The sequence below is a fragment of the Marmota marmota genome, unplaced genomic scaffold (genome assembly GCF_001458135.2).
Source record: "Marmota marmota marmota unplaced genomic scaffold, marMar, whole genome shotgun sequence".
NCBI classification, from domain to species: domain Eukaryota; kingdom Metazoa; phylum Chordata; class Mammalia; order Rodentia; family Sciuridae; genus Marmota; species Marmota marmota.
The window spans coordinates 1,264,725-1,273,845 of NW_025999853.1; the positions used below are offsets into that span (position 1 = coordinate 1,264,725).

At 57.9% G+C, this 9,121-nt stretch overlaps 1 long non-coding RNA gene across 1 annotated transcript; it reads right to left on the minus strand.

Moving 5' to 3' along the window:
• Positions 1–5,080: 5,080 nt before the first annotated feature.
• LOC125616465 lies at positions 5,081–9,015 on the minus strand. Its single transcript, XR_007347091.1, has 3 exons — positions 7,776–9,015; positions 6,579–6,709; positions 5,081–5,444 (listed from the first exon to the last, which is right to left on the minus strand). It is a non-coding gene; the product is annotated as an uncharacterized LOC125616465 (long non-coding RNA).
• Between the last annotated feature and the right edge of the window lie 106 nt (positions 9,016–9,121).

The following is a 9,121-nucleotide window of genomic DNA, read 5'->3' on the forward strand; positions in this document are numbered from 1 at the left end:
GGCTGGGCACTGGGAGGGGTGTGCCCGACACTGCCTCTTCCCTTTCCTCCTCCGCGGCCTCCCTCCCTGACTCGCCATTGCTGGCCTCAGGGGTGAGAGGGTGGCAGGTGGCGGAGGTGGGGCTGAGGGGACTGTGGGGTCCAGAGCTCCGGGGGTGGTTGATGGGCCTGGACAGGGTGGGGCGGACAGGGCAGGTCCTTCCACGGCTGGGCAGGGTCTACCTTTACTTAAAAACTTGTTCAACATGATGTTTTGCATTGGTTGTGATTTCTTTCTTTTTTTGGTATTGGAAATGGAGAGCATAGGTTTTTTTTCTCTTTCTTTTGGCACTGGGGATTGAACTCAGGGCTCTCGACCACTGACCCACACCCCCAGCCCTATTTTGTATTTTATTTAGAGACAGGGTCTCTCTGTTGCTTAGCGCCTCACTTCTGCTGAGGCTGGCTTTGAACTCGAGATCCTCCGGCCTCAGCCTCCCCAGCTGCTGGGATTGCAGGTGTGCACCGCTGCCCCCAGCTGCATACCTTTACTGTATTTGTTTGTGGTGCTGAGGATCAAAACCAGTGCCTCACACAGGCGAGCAAGTGCTCTACCTCGGAGCCCAGCCCCAGCCCCACTGTGATCTCTGCAGACAGCACGCCATGGTCCATCCTGCTGCTGGGTTCCCATCTTCCCCTGTGGTCTGGCTCCTCACTCGCCTCGTCCTAGCGTGAGCCTGGTGGGAGGGGGCTGCAGATGGAGGGGGCTCCCTCCGCCTCGTCCATCCCTCCCTCTGTCTCGTGTCCGTCTGTCACAGGCCACAGGGGCTGACAGCGGGCGCTCTGCGTTCAGAAGCCGTGACTGCAGGGTCCATCGGCACCCCCTCCCAGTGGACACATTTTTACATTGAAGCCTTCGTCATAAACTCCCTGAACACGTCCCTGTACACTCTCCAAGGACTCAACCCCCACTGGTCGCCTGATCTCAGGGATGTCGGTGACAGGGACGTGACTTTGCTCACTTCGTCCAGGAGGAACCAAGGCCCTGAGAGTGGAGCATCTTGCCAGGCGCCTGCCCCATGAGTGATCTGAGTCACGTGGCTGGGCCTTGTCCCCCTGTGCATGTCCCTGCCTTCCCCAGGGTGGAGCGAGGGCAACTGAGGAGCCCTGGTGGCTGCAGACAACCCACGGGCCTTTCTACTGCGGTGGCTTCTTGGGACACTCTGAATAGGAGCAGTAGCGGTGGCCTCTGCCCAGGGCAGCCGGGGAGGGGCTGGGCATGGAGGGGGGCTTTGAGACCTGCTTGCAGAGGGGGGCCCTGGGTGGCTGGACAGCCACCCGCTGAGGTGGAGACCCCGTGGGCACCTCCACTACACCACGCAGGTGCGCATGCTGCTGGGTGGGTGGCTTTTGCCTGTGGCCTTGGTGGGGGAGGGGAGCCTCCAAAGAAACAGGGCCCGGCCGGGAGTTTCCAGCCATCACTGAGATTCTTACCTGATCCACAGTACACAAGGAAGGAACCTTCTCTGGTGAGAGATCTTTTTGTGTCTAAGGACCTCTCTGGGGGAGACTTTCTGGGATCCCATTATGATCTTGCTTGGCTGAACCTCAGAGAGGTTGTGTAAGTCACCCAGGGTCACACAGCCAGGTGGCAGGGGTGGTGGGGGCCTGGGAGCCAGGTTCACCTTCTCTTGCCCGACAACTGCGAGGGACCTGGTTAGGTTAAAAGCAGGCAGGTTGCTGAGGAAGCAGTTCCTGTAGCAAAGGACCCATAGTGTAATGACTCTGGCCAGAAGGGAGTAGGTGGGGACCAGCCTCATAAACACCGAGGATGAGCAGGAGCAGAGCCGGGGACAGCCCTGAGGTTCCCAGCCAGGAAGCCGTAGGGTGACCTATTGTTCCTACAGACGTGCAGACAAGTTGGGGGGTGCGGGTGGATCAAACCCGCTGCAAATTCCCCGCCGCTCCCCCCTTGGCGGGGCGGGGCTTATCTCCTTTCTTTGCATCTGGGCGGGGCCTGCGCTTGCTCTGGCCAGTGGAACGCAGCGGAGGTGCCGTCCTGCCGGCTGGACCTCGCCCTCACCATCTGGCCCTTTTCACCGGGGCTGGGGACCCTCTCTCCTGGATCCAGGTGCTCACGTGTGACATGCTCAAGCCACACGGCGAGGCCACAGGAGGGCGCTCTGGATACAGCCGCCCTGGCTCTCAGCTACCACTGGACCCGGCCAGAGAAGGAATGAGGGTCGTTCAGAGCCACTGGATTCCGGGGTGATTTCTAGCAGCCGCAGGTGCGCGATGCATTGGGGACCGGAGGCTCCTCTGATCTTATTGGCGGAACCCAGGAGGCAGCCGGGCTGAGGATCACTCAGGTGGATCTAAGGATCTGGAGACCTTGGGGCACCATCAGCGCGCATGGCCGCAGAGTCATGGGCCAGGAGGAGCTTGCTCGTGGGCTTCAGCCGAGTTTGGATCCGGGGAGCCTTGGTTATGATGTCTATGCCCAGGAGCTGGGCGGGGTGGCGCACACCTGTCACCCGGCCGCTTGGGAGGCTGAGCCAGCCTCAGCAATGTGGTGAGGCCCTAAGCAACTTAGTGAGACCCTGTCTCAAAATAAAAAGTAAAGAGATGGGGGTGTGGCTCGTGGTAAAGTGCCTCTGGATTCAGTCCCCAGTACAAGGAAGGGAGGGAGGGAGGGGTCCCATGAGCGGGGCTGAAGTCAGAGGCCGGAGGACCAGATGGAGTTGTCAGGGAAGACGAGGGAGGAGGATTTGGAGGTACCTGTCCTTTCTTACTCAGTGTTCTTATTTTACTCAGGTATTGTCCACCTTTTGGGGGGGGGGTCACTGCTCTTCCAGGGCCTGTCACTGATTGATGAGGTGCTGACCCTGCCCCCACCTCCAGGAAGGGAGAAGGCGAGGAGTCATGGAGGCTGTGATGATTGGTCCAGGAGTTGTCATGTGACTCAAGCAGGTCCAATGAGATTCAGTCCTGGGACTTTAGTGGGAATAAGGCAGGGGGCGGGGCCAGGGGAGACAACTCCTTTTCAGCTGTGGGGATGGGCAGGTCTGGAGTTGCCACCAGGAGGAGCCCAAGCGTTATTATGCAGCAGAGGACAGTGAGTGTGGAGGTGGCAAGCAGCAGTGGGTGGCAGGATGACATCATAGAGCTTCTGGGTCACACATGCCTGAAGCCTGCCGACTTGATTACGTGAGCCAACTAATTCTCTCCCGGCCACGGCAAGCACTCAAAACAGGCTCACCCAACGCCACCCCCAATCCCTCTCCCACTCTACTAGAGCCCGAAAACCTCAATCGTTACTTCCCATCCTCCTTTGCAGCAAGGATGACATGTGACCTTTATGGCCAATGGTGAAGTCCCTGAGGAGGACGGGCCTTCCTGAATGACAGGAAACCCTCTCAGGGGACTGCAGGCTGGCTTTCCCACTTCCGGCCCTTCCACTTTCCTGCTGCTTGGAACGTGGAGGGGCTGGGAGGTGCCACCATCTTGCAGCTCCAAGGTGACAAGCCAGCACGAGATTCAGGACAAGTGCAGACTGTGACCAGACCAGAAGGAGCCGGCAGCCCGGTGGCATTACTGGCTGTTTGCAGTGGGGGGCTCAGCTGGCGGCTCCTGGCACCTGCAGAGGAGGGCACACGGCCGGGGCAGGGGAGGTCAGGCCAGGGCCGGGAGCCTTTGAAGAGGGAGTGGCCTCCCACCCTGTCCAGCTCTGCCCCTTTCCTTCCAGCGAGGCTGCCTGTCTCCTGCCCCCTGCAGCGGTGCTGTGGGTGCCCTTAGAGCCTGATGGCGGATCCGTGGAGATGTGGGGGTGCTGTTCTCCTGTGGTTGCTGCTGGCAGGAGGGCCTGAGAGTGTGCCACAGCTGGACTGTGTCCCAGCACCCGGGCACCTGCTCCTGGGGAACAGCAGCAATGGCAGTCTCCTAACCCCTGGGGGTGGTCATAGTGGTGAGTTTGGGGTGGCCCCTGACTCTCTCCTCCGTGTTGCGGTGTCTGCAGCAGCAGCCCCAGGTCACTTCCGGGGTCTTCTGGGAGCCATGCCTGCACCCACCCCAGCGACCACCCCCTGAGCACGTCGCAGGATTTTTCGAGCACCTAATCCCCTGTGTCAAATCTCCTCCTGCTGAAGGCACCTGGGGAGGTGGTTTCTAGTTCCCGCACCAGAGCGTTAGTGGTAGAGAGACCCAGAAGGACCTTAGGTTTAAGAATCTGGACGTCCTAGGTGAGGAGGGGGCACTTCCACTGAGCAGTGGTGAGGGACGGTCACATTTTGGAGCCCCAATGGAACCCTTTGGCCGTCACAGACTGAGTGGCTCAAACACAGAGTGTGGCACTGTCCTCTGCCCTGGAGGCTCGATGTTCAAGACCAAGGTGTCACAGGGTGTTTCTTCTGCGGCTTCTCTTCTTGGTCCAGATGGCCATCGGCTCCCTGTGTCCAACCTGGCTTTCCTTCTGTGTGTGGCCTCACGTCCCCTTCTCATCGCCTCTTTAGAGGGCCTGTGCCCAAGGAGTCATCAGGCTGGGAATGATGGTGGAGGGGACCCAGGGACAAAGTCTGGTGGAGGTGTCTTGGGACATGAGACTTGCTGCTCAGTGGGGTGAATCCAAGGTGGTGGGTCCCTTAAGGGGCGGGGCTTGGTGGGAGGTCTACTCTTGGAAGAGATTAAGGTGGTTCTCATGGGACCCTGAGCTCCCGTAGGCTCCAGAAGAGCAAGCCTGAGCCAGGCGTGGTGGCACCTGCCTGTAATCCTAGTGACTTGGAAGGCCAAGAATCCCAAGTTCAAGGCCATCCTCAGCAACTTGGCAAGACCCTGACTCAAAATAAAAATTAAAAAGGGGCTGGGGGGTAGCTCAATGGTAGAGTGTTCCTGGGCTCCATCCCATTACCTAAAAAAAAAAGGCCGGCCACTGCCTGGCTGCTCTGACTTCCTGTCTGGCCCTGTGATTGTCCCTTCTTGCATGAGCTTTCACTGTGGTGCCATCCGTCATGAGGCGATGCAGCCAGGGGGCCCTCACAAGAGCTGGTGCCATGCTTTTTGGACTTTCAGCCTCCAAAACTGTGAGTCAAATAAACCTCTTTTCTTTATAAGTGCTCAGTGTCCAGTTATTTCATTATAGTAACAGAAAAGGGCTAAGGCAATGGGAGAGCCTGTGTGTGAGGGGCAGCCCCCTCCCCCCCCAAAAAAGTCGAAGATATTGGAGAAAGAGCAGAGCAGCCCCCTAGAGAAGGGGAGAGAGATTAAAGATGAAAAGGGAAAAAGAGACTCAGGCCAACCGCAGCCTGGCAGTTCGCAAGCGCCTGGGACTTGCCGAGCTCCTTCTGGGTGTCCCACGTCATCTCAGCTCCTTGGGGAGGTGCCGCGGTCAGCGCAGGTGAGAGGTGAAGCCGCTTGTTGTGGCCCCACAGCCGGTGAGAGGAGGCGGCGGATGTGAACCCAGCCTGCTCGGCCCTGAGTGGGAGAGGAAGGAAGCTGGAGGCTCCTGGGAAGGGTTTGGACGGAGGGAGCCCGTCTGCTCTGCAGGAGGGAACCGGTGGGCGGGGTGGGAGAGCGCCCCATGGGGGTCAGCGAGGGCCTTGCAGAGGCGGAAGGAGGAGGTGGCCGCGGTACTTCCTCCAGCCACGTGGGCAGGCAGCCCGGGTGCCCGGGGAGTCTGCAGGTCAGGATTCCAGGGCAGGGACCAGTCAGCCTGTGGTTGGGCAGGCAAAGAAGTAAGCAGGAAGGGTGCGCTGGGTGACTGGTGCAGGAAGGGTGACCTGGGAATGGGCTCCTGGCTGGGGGTGGAGAGGAAGGGCCGGGAAGGGTGGACCTGGGTGTGTGGCCAATAAGCTGGGTAAGGTGGGGGGCTGAGGGCAGGGCTGGGAAGTCTGGAGGAGACATGGATATACTTCCAGACGTTTCAAACTCTGGGCAACAGGTGTGCAGCAGGAAGCATCCTGCCTCCTGCCTTCACAGGGCCTCAGGTCTGGTATGTGGGGGCTGGTTGTATTAGGAAGGCCCTGGACAGCCAGCTCAAGGCACAGAGAGAGGCAGCCTGCGGGAGGCCACAGGGCCAGTATCTTCAGCCCTCCGGCCTCTCAGGCTGCCATTCCTTCCCTCGGTGACTGTATTTAGTGAGGTTTGTGTAACTATAACAAAGTACCTGAGGCAATCAATTTATGAAAAGAAAAGGTTTGGTTTGGCTTCCAGTTCTGGAGATTCCAGTCCAAGATCAGGTGGTTTCATTACTTTGGGGCTTTGATGAGGGCTGGGGTCCCACCATCCCTTTTAATCCACATCTAAAACCTCCCACAAAGCCTCACTTCTCAAGGGCCCACCACCTCCCAATCAGCCAGAGCAGTTCTGAGCAGCACGAGCCAAGCTGGAGGCCTCAGCCTACCTGACTTCCACACCCTGCAGAGCCACTGTCACGGAAGCATGGCCTTAAAACCCCACCCAAGGGCCAACAGAGCACAGCGGGGGCCTGGGAGTAAGTCCGTGCATTTGCAGTTAATTGGTTTTCAACAAAGTTGCCAACAACACAGGACAGGGTCTCTTCAGTGATTGGGAAGCTGGTCTCCACATGCAGGTGACACGGGAACTCACCTCTGGTGATGCACAACAATGGGCTCCAGTGGATGACAGACTTAAATGTGGAAAACCGCTGGAAGAAAACAGGAGGAAGGCTTGCGGCCTTGGTCTGAGCAAGCAAAGGGAAGAGCCGACAGAGAGGCCACCTGTGTAAGAGGAGAGGGTGCTGCACACCCGGGGTTAATATCCACATACACAAGCCTCACAGTCCAGCCGCAGAGGAGAAAGACTGAATAGACAGGCCGCCGCGGGGGCGCCCGCCTGTCATCCCAGGGGCTCAGGAGGCTGAGGCAGGAGGATCTCCAGTTCAAAGCCAGCCTCAGCAACAGGCTCTAAGCAACTCAAGGAGACCCTGTCTCTAAATAAAATACAAAAAGGGGCTGGGGACACGGCTCAGTGGTTGAGCACAATGGGAGAGCCCTTCACCTATTAGAATGGCGATTACTAAATTGATACAATGTAACAAATGGGCTGAAGGATGTGGAGGAAAGGGGAGCCTTGGGCACTGTTGGTGGGAGTGTGAACTGGTACAGCTGTCACAGGAAATAGTACGGAGGTTCCTCAAACTGAAAATAGAATTCCCATGTGATGCAGCAATTCCACACCTGGGTTGTATCCTAAAGAAAATGACATCAGTATGTCAGAGAGACATCTGCCCCCCGTGGTCACAGCTGCACTGTCCACCGTGGCCAAGGTGTGGCAGTAACCTAAGTGGCCATCCACTGAAGACTGAAGGAAGAGAATGTGGTCCATAGTGCACAGTGGAATACTATTCAGCCTTAAAGAAAGAAAGACATCTGTCCTTTGCAACATGTGGATCAACCTGGAGGACATTGGGTCAAGTGAAATGAGCCAGGATGAGAACCCCGTGATTGTACCTGTGGAATCTAGAGAAGAAAAGAGTTGAACTCACAGGAAAAAAGTAGAAGGTGGCTTCCAGGGGCTGAGTGGGGGAGGGAGGGGAAATAGTGGTCCAGGATGGTACCAAGTCCCTTAGACAGGCTGGAGGAGGGCTGGGGATATATTATACATATGGCAACTATGTTTCTATAAATGTGTATTTGAAAATTGCTAAGGGATTAGATCATCAAAGAACTAAATATGAGGTGACTGGTATGTTAATGAGCTTGAATTTTTCACCTCACTATGTGTACATATAGCAAAACTTCATAGTGTCCTCTGAAACTAGATACTATTTTAATTTGTCAGTACCTTAATAGAGCTGGGGTAAAATAAATCCCAAATATTATGCCATTTCAATCAGTCAATCCATCAACCAGTCAACACTGTATTAGTCCGTTCAGGCTGCTATGACAAAATGGAAAAAACAGAAATTCACTTCTCGCTGTTCTGGGGGCTGGAAGTCCAAGATCAGGGTGTTGGCGAGTCTGTCTGCGAGGGATGGCTCTCTTCTGTCAGTGTACCCTGTGGTGCTCTTTATACCAGCACCAATTCTGTTCTGAGGGCTCCATTCACATCCTGGTGACCTGATCACTTCCCAAAGCCCCTCCTCCAAATACCGTCCCCTTGGGGGCCAGGTTTCAAGGTGAATTTTTGGAACATAAACATTCAGTTCATAGCAAATGCTCTGCTACCTCACAGGCTTCTCAACCCCATGTCCAGGATGGAACCTCGATTCCAAGACCCCCCTCCATCACCGTCACCGGCTCCTGGTTAAGTGACACCTGCATTTGTCAAGTTGTCAAGAATGAGCCTGGAATCGTTCTAGATGCATCAGCAAATCGTTTAGACGCTACGAAATATACACCTTCCGCGGCCAGCTCGGCTCGGGACCCTGCAGCGGAGCCACCTGGTCGATCCTCGCACGGCCGCCAGAGGGCGCGTCCGGGTCCGGGCCACGCGGGTTCTCGGCTCACGGCCCGGGCCGCGCTCCGCCTCCGTCAGGTCACCCCGGCCCGCCCGGAGGGGACCCTGGAGACCCCCAGCTCTTCCCCCCTCAGGGCCTTTGTCCTTGGCAGTGCGGTCGCTCGCAGCGCGGTCCCTTTGCGGAGCTGGAGCTCGGGGTGGTCTCCGTCCGGTCTCCCCTCCGCCGCCAGCCCGTCTCAGCTTCCTCTGCTGCTTCCTTCACGACGCCTGTCCCCGCCGGGCGTCGTCACTGTTTGCCGCTGTCCTGTTTCTTGTCTGTCGCCAGCTGCAATGAGAGCTCCGCGAGAAGGGACTTCCTTCTCTCCTTACCGCGTCGCCGCAAGGGGAGGTGCCCGTGACCAGCTCGCTCCCTCCTCCCAGGCCCGGAGGAAGGTGTCACCCTCCCCTCCAGAGGTCCAGCCCCCGACCCCAACACGTGGACAGGGCAGGAGGAGAAAGGCAGAGCCGGGGGTCCAATGGCCTGGGACGTCGGGGAGGGGGTCGTTTGGGAGACCAGACGAGGCCTAGCTCAGCTGTCGGAGGAGACGGGCGCCGGTGCCGGGCCGGAGCCACCCCAGTCTCCCCGGGCGGCCCAGACCCGCAAAGGCCGCGGCTTCTGGGCGACATCACGGTTGACAGGTAGGCTGGGGCTCCGGGCTGTGCCTCTTGCTTCCTCACGGGGGCCGGCAGGG